This window comes from Echinops telfairi, unplaced genomic scaffold, assembly GCF_000313985.2.
Source record: "Echinops telfairi isolate 266 unplaced genomic scaffold, ASM31398v2 ScPeMD7_21;HRSCAF=78, whole genome shotgun sequence".
Lineage (NCBI taxonomy): Eukaryota > Metazoa > Chordata > Mammalia > Afrosoricida > Tenrecidae > Echinops > Echinops telfairi.
The window spans coordinates 454,800-462,557 of record NW_022103918.1 but is presented as its reverse complement, the minus strand read 5'-3'; positions in this window follow the sequence as shown (position 1 = coordinate 462,557).

Here is a 7,758-nt window from a genome sequence, read left to right as displayed (position 1 = left end):
ACTCAAATGTGAGATTGAAACCTAATGAACAGTTTGGACACATGCCTCAGAGTATTGTTGCTGGGAGGAAGTTCAGAGTTTCCAGCCTGCTTGTCCTGCTTTTAAGAAAAATTTCAGGTGAGCGTCAAAATTCAAACCCGGGTCAGATAAAACATTTGAACAGAAAGAATGAGTTCATCGAAGGAGGAAATGAAATCCAAATGGCCTGTAGCTTGTCTAAAAGGACTGGCAGAATGTAAATCTGGACCTTATATTGGCTAATGTGGACTTCCACCAAAGGCAGGCTTTCCCGCAGCTCGCCTGCTATTGGCTGGTCCTCTGAGTGTCCCTCCTCCTTTCCTTCAAGAGGCCATTCTGTCATTGTGGGGGTTGTGTGAACATCCTATCTTTCTTCCCCAGCCATTTCAGCATCTCCACTATCCCTGGTCTCTTCGATTGATAAGGAAATGGGTCTTATTCGGCCCTTCACCTTCCTTTGTGCTGGAGAGGTAGGAGCTGAAACCGGTCTTCACCTCCTGCCAGTTTCCTTCCATTTGTCACCTCTTCTCCCCTGCCAGTTTCTGACTAGCTAACACTGTGGAAGCAGGAAGTTCCACATTCCCACCCACTCCTTCCCTCCAGCGAAGCTGTTCTTAGAGACAGGTATGGACAAAAAGATTAGAAAGTCAACGTTGCATGAAATCATCTATTCAAGAAGAGAGTCCTGCAGGAGAGACCCACTGGGGGATGTCACAGGCAAGCAGAGCTTACAGACGGAATGTGATTTGCAGGGGCCTTGGCTTAGTAGAGAACTGTATGTGTTTCTGGGGACGGGGTTTCTGATTTTGTTGTCAGGAACAAGGGTCTGGGATTGCCTGTTACTATTTCAGCCAAAGACAGAGATCAAGTTGACGTGAGAAGTTTATGCTTCAAGCACAAAACAAAAGGAAAATCAGGGTTTGCCATCTCTATAGTGTTTCAAATATCCAGTGGAAAACAAGCAAGTCATATATTCCAAAAAAGCAGGTTTTGCAAAGATATAGGGTACAAAATACCTTAAACTCGGTGACAAAAAGCAGGTTTTGCAATGATCACAGGAAACAATTCTACGTACATACATTTTCCCAAGGGTTACCTTTAGTGTGAGTCGAGCCAGATCCTACTCCTCAAAGCACCAGACTCCATTCCTTATCTAAATGGGGATGCTTCTGGCCTGGCTACCAATCATACTTCCCTACTTCTTGAGTTAGAAGATCATTCTTCCTGTTTAAGCTTAAAAATAATTTTTACTGCGAGAGAGGAGACTGTTACATTTTGGATTCCCAGTAAACTAAATCTTAAATTATGTTATATGTCTAATATTTTGATTGACAGCAGGCTATTTCACATCCTCTATCGGTTTGTGCTGTCATATAATATTTACGAGTGAGATAGTTAGTTTATTGTACCAACCTGGCTGATAAACACATGTGGGGTTAATTGAAGGGCAGAGAGATAAATGGCTTGGTAAGCCTCGCCTTTCTAGTTCTCGGGTCTCTTGCTTTCTGATGGTCGGACCAGGCTGCAGCTGCCTTAGCCAGTTCCCTGCTTCAGCTGGCAAGGCTCACTTCTTGTGAGACAACCCTGAGAAGAAGCCACATGGACCTACCCCCGAAGCAGCCCTGGGTGTTGGAGCAGCTGTGGAGACCCCTGCCAGTGCTGAGATGCTTACAGGCTCACTGATTCCGCTTTCCTCCTGCAGTCTGCATCATTGCATGTGTTTTTTGAGATGGAGGAAGACTTTGTGGATTGGTGTTGGACATATGGGTTAATGTTGGACTTGTGGGCTTGGGCAGCACTGAGTTGGGATGTTTTCTTGATGTGCACTTAACATTTACATAAAACTCTGTCTTATACATGAGTGTCTGTGGATTTGTTTCTCTAAGGTACCCAGACTGACACAGTGAACTCTTTCCTGGACCTTTTTCTCAGTGTGGGCATGTGCAGTGTTAGGCCAAGTTAAGGGCTGAAACTTCAAAATGGAAACTGTAGCAAGGGCATCAGAGATACTTAGCATAACTAGTTGGGCATGCTCACAACCCCTTTATTCTTAGTTCAAACCCCAGATGACTGCTGGAACTGTCAGTTAGTTAGCTTTAGGACAGGGGCATTGTCCCTCCCAGGCCTGCAGACGCCCCCATGAAGGAGGTTGGGAAGACCTCAGGTGACCATAAGACACCAATGGGAGATACCTAGGACTGAGCATGCTCAAACCCCAGGGCCACCTGGGTGCCCTAACTAGGCCCCGGCTCATGACATCACCCAGGTGGACCTAACTCAGCCAATGAGGCCAACCAATACCTTCAACCACGCCTCCCACAGCCACTTGGGTGGAATAAAGGCAGAGAGCGTGCCCTGTTGCCTCTTGCTCTCTTGTCCTCTCGGTCCCAGGATATCCTGTCTCCCACACATGGGTGCTCTTTTCCATGTGTTGTTTGGGCCAGTTGTGAACCCCAGTGCGGCTTTGGTTTCTCGGGTGGGAAATATTTGGGTTCTTGGCTTCTCATGAGAAAGAATTCATGGTGAAGCCTGGTTTGTGAACGCTGCATGGCCGAGCAGAAAGCAGAGAAGCAGCCGAAGGGAAAGAGGGCAGTATTCTTGCGGTTCCAGCCTCTGGGCCTTCGGCAGGGAGGCGTGGTCAGAGGTACTGGTTGACCCCATTGGCTGAATTAAGCCCACCTGGCCTAGTTTGGGCCCACCTAAGTGTACTGCCTCCCTCGCTGGGGCTTGAATTGGCGCATGCCCCTTAGACATCCCTGCTTGTTACCTAACACAGCTTCCGTGTGGCTTGGTATGCTTCGCAGAAATAGTGTGTCCCCTTTTGAGACTGTAACACCCGAAACTTTTTCGTTCCTTCATAAAAACTCACCTGGATTACAAAACGTGTTTCGGAGTGAATTCTTTCAGCTTGCGAAGCAAAGAGCCGAGGTATCACCCACTCCAGAAAACAGAACCGAACCGCCACTTTAGGGCACTTAGCAGCCCCAAGTGTCCTTGCCGTGCATGTTTCTGAAGCCAGTTGAGCCTGGTGTTTTAGGAGGAAATCATTGATCTAAAGGACATCTGAGCTATCCAGGAGGTATTTTACAATGTCCGACTGTCCTGTTCATGTCCGTGATCGTCCCTTTAAAGCATTGTTTCTGCAACCAATGGTTTCCCAATGGATTGCCTGCTTCTTTGGTGAACTTAATTTTTACAGCCACTCTTTCCTCTGTATAGTGACTCTTACATCCAATAAAGCCTTCCTCCCCACCCCCACCCCAGGGACCGTTTCCTGCCATGACTCTTCCTTTTATTTGTTCTTAAACGGAGAAGACAATCTCAAAAGACCAAACTAGTTGCCATCAGCGGCTCACAGGAACCGTGTGTGCATAAGGGAAGGCAGGCAGATTAGGGCTGGAGGGGGTTGTCGCCCCCGGATGCTAGAGCGAAACACAATGTAGCTGGCCATGCCACGAGAAAAGGCTTGGAAAGGAATCAGACACATGTTAGACACCGATGGGGACCATCCAGAACGGGCCATGCTCAGACCAAAGTCACCTAGGCACAGGTGATGGTCAACCCGGGCATGCCCACAAGACACCAGCAACATTATGTCACTCGTGTGCCTGAAGTCAGCCACTAAGAACGGCCGATCCCCTCAACCAGGCCTCCCCAAGTGGAGATCGGAGGGGATACAAACCCCCACGGAGGAGATCCAGCCCGCTCTCATTCCGGTTGGAGGCGGGGGATCTCTGTGTGGCCCCCTGAGGGCGCCCACTCCCTCTCGCTCCAGAGCTTGTCTTCCTTTCTAGGTTCGGGCACTCCTTTTCCGCGCTCCACTTTTCGGTCGTTTTCGGTCTTGAACTCTCCCAGGCCCCACGATGCAGCCTTGCACGCTTTCCAGAGAGAGCATGTACTGTCTGAGCCTGTACTACCCGACGCTTGCCTTCCCTCCGAAAAGTTACTTGGATTTACAAAAGTGCTTCTGCCGCTTGCGTTGAGCGTTCAGCATTGAGAAGCAAGAACCGAGGTGAATCATTCCCCAAACCTAGCAATAGGATTTTCAAGGCTGTGCCCTGTCAGACCCTGGTCTCCAGGACTGTCTTCTGAGGTGCCTCTGGGTGGGTTGGACTGCCAACCTTTCTGTTAGTATGTGAGTGCTTGTTGTTTGCACCAACCAGGGATTACCTCCAAATATAAAGAGTTTAACTGGTGTTTTCCCAATCTCTGGAAGAAGGGAAGGTCATGTAGATCGAGTTCACAAAGCCAGGAAAATTGCTAAGCACAACAACAACAAAATCGATTTCAGCACAACACCACAGCTGCCTGCTGCTGGCTGCTTTGCCCTTAGAGACCGGTGGCCAAAACACCCACCGCAGTTGCCTCGAAGGTACTTGCTAAAACTGCTGTCTCCCCTAACATGACCACTTGTTCACATGAGTCCAATATGCATGATACAAGGCAAGCAAGGTACACATGCTTGGTGGAAACTAGGTAGGTCATGTACAGAAGCAAAAGAGCCTGAGAAGAGGTGCTTGGGGTTTTCAAGGAGCCAAGCAATAAAGTGGTTGCAAAGGAGCCCGTTTTCAGTACCTGCTTCAAGTTTTCTCTCTGGAACCTTTGGGTTCTCAGACCTTCTCGGGAGGCCTCCCTCCCCTGCAGTTCTGGCTGTTGGTTGTCGACTCTGAAGAGTCGAACTGGTCCGCAGAGTTTCTCAGGCTGTGACCTTTCGGCAGCAGATCACCAGACCTTTCTTCTCGGGCACCAACCTCTCGGGAGTCGGGCTGTTAACTCTGCCACTGAGGGATGCCTCCATCGCCTATCCCATGCCCAAAAGGTGGGACTAGTGCTATGCAGTCTGTAAGCCTGTTCCCTTGACACGGCTGGTTGGAATAATGAAAACATCTAGGCTCTTCAGGGCCGATTTTTTTTTTTTCTGGAAAGGGGCGCAAGTTAATTCAAGCTGAGTGAAGAAGATAGCAGGTCATGGGGCACCAGGGAAGGAGCTGGAACATTCTACCATGAGCAGACTGACGGGAAGGAACTCAGTCAGCGGAAGGAGCAAGAAACATAAAGCAAGTATCCTGAAGGAAGCATGAAGCATCAGCCCCATACTGCCTGAGAACCAGGGTTTCTCTTCAGTCCCTAAATGTCTTCCAGCTCCACCCTTACTGCCTGCCTTGAGGAAGGTCTGTGAAAAGACTTTCTACAGTAGAATCCATTGTTATTTTCTCTACTTTAACAAAGAAGAGTTGAAATTATGCTAATTATTTTTGGAAGGGTAACCTATCTCTAAGATACAAAGGCTCTTTCCTTTCAAGGGTAATAGGTTCAATATAGAAGTCCGTGGATGAATCAGTTAAGCACTTGAGTACTAGCAGAAAGGTTAGTGGTTCAAACCCACTCAGGTGCACTTGCAAGTCAGGCTTAATGATCTACTTCCAAAAGCTTTTGAAAACCCCACGGAAGCACTATGCTCTGGCTCAAGGGCTCACCGTGAATCAGAATCCACTCATTTACAACTAACAACACTAGGATATCTGTGAGAAAGACAGGGAGGGATGGAGGGGAAACAGAAAGATAATGTTGATTCTGCATAATCGAGTGACCGTGTGGTTAGAAATAGGGGTGTAGCCTGAAGATTGTCAAGGTCTGTAGAAAGAGGAGAGGAATCCTTTGACAGGGCAGAATGCCCATGCCCAGACTAGCACATGGACCAGTAAACCAGGATGGTTCACTCAGGCAGCATCCTCTGATGTCAGAAAGACCAGAAACTGATGCAATCCCAAGGTGATTGATGAGGACTGTGTTAGTCTGGGTAGACTAGAGAAACAAATCCATGGACACACATATGTGTATAAGAAAGTTTTATATACAAGAACCATTGAACATTGAGAAAACATCCCAACCCAGTCCAGATCAAGTCCATAAGTCCAATGTTAGCCCATATGTCCGATACCAATCTATAAAGTCCTCTTCAGACTCACGAAACACATGCAATGATGCCGAATGTAGATCACAAGCCAGTGGGTAGAAAGTCTTTGGATCCAGTGGCATTGGAAACATCTCAGCGCTGGCAGGGTCTCTGCATAGTTTTTCCAGCACCCAGGGCTGCATCAGGGTGAGTCCATGTGTCTTGTCTGCTGCTATGCCTCCCAGGGTGTGAGCAGAGAGTCTCCCACCTCCAAGGAGGAAATACCAGAATTCCCAGAATCCTTAGGGGAAAGTTATGCCCACACAGAAGTCTCATTGGCTATGACTTGATTGACAGGCTGGACTCCACCCCTACATGCTTAATCCTTAAATCGACAATTATATAATCTCCCATTGGTTCACATTTACTTACCTGATTTATGAGATTCTTATTGGTATCCAAAAGAGGCTGCATTTTATGATAGCCATTGACTATAATAAACTTATAGTACAGTAGTGTGGTAGTTATATAAGGATTTCTCCCAAGTTGTCTCCTCCAACTATATGCCAAAACAGCTGCTGTGAATGACTATACACTTAGAGGTCATCAGAAGTAGATCAGGGGTTATTCTCCCTAAGGGTTATCAGCCATCTAGAGCAAGCAGTCACCACTGTTTATCCCACAACAAGTAGGGCCCACTCCCTTCTGATAAGGATAGTAGTTGTCTGTTTCCTTGTAGGAGACCTAGAGAGGTCTAGCCCACCCAAAGGTGACCAAGGTTAGGCCGCCATCATGAATCTAGGGTCCACCCATCTTGCCATATGTATACCCCTAGTTCCACCCCTTCCTATCGTGGGTACACCCCTAGCTCATCCCCTTATGCCTACTGTACATCTCCTTCCTATGATGTGTATGCCTATTGTACTGTCCCTTCCTGTGATGTGCGGTTACCTGTAATCACACCTCCCTAAGGAGATATAACCCTGAGTTAGCAAAAAGTGGGGCTCTCCTGCTCTCACGCTCCCGGGCTCTCCCCACGAGGACCACCAAGCGGGGCTGAGGTGAGCACGCTACCATGAATTGTGTCTGACTCCATTACTTCAATCGCTCTTCTATCTCTCATGCTCTCTAGGACTTCACTGTAATCTTTATTTATTATCACCGTACAATTGCGCCGCCTACCTGACCAGTGATGATTTGTTGGGGCCCTCCTTTCCCCCCACCACAGGAGGCAATGGATAACAACAAAATCCCCCAAACCATTTGCAGAGTCCCCACATGGATTAAGCCTCCATTGAATTCCTTCTTTTTAGATTCATCTTTTTAATGATATCTTAAAACTCAGAGGAACAGGCAGTTGTCAGGGTGAGGGGGTCCCCAACACTCAAATGCGTTGTCAGGAGCAACTTTTGTGATTGTGGAAAATATTAAAGACAGCCTGCCAGCAGGAAAAAAAGGGTCTCTTTGTCCCTATATCAGGACTGAGACAGTAAATGTATTTTCCAATAATCAGGGGCTTACAGATCTTCCAAAAGGCACACACGTCATCAGCAAACATTACATAGTCAATGTGTAATATCATAAGCGGGTAGCATAATAAACAAGCGATGAGGTGAATCAGTGTCTTGACCTAGTGCTAGTTGACCTCAAATGCCCCGGAGCCCTTCCCATGGGACAATCTAAGATCCTTATCAGAAGAAGGACATCGGGTCAGAGTTTGCTACATTTTGCAGTAGGTCAAGGTATAGAACCCCCTTGCTTATATCTACAGATGACCTCTGGACACAATGAATAGCCAGGCGCAAGAATGAGACATTTTCTATGGTAGCTCCTTTTATGACTGC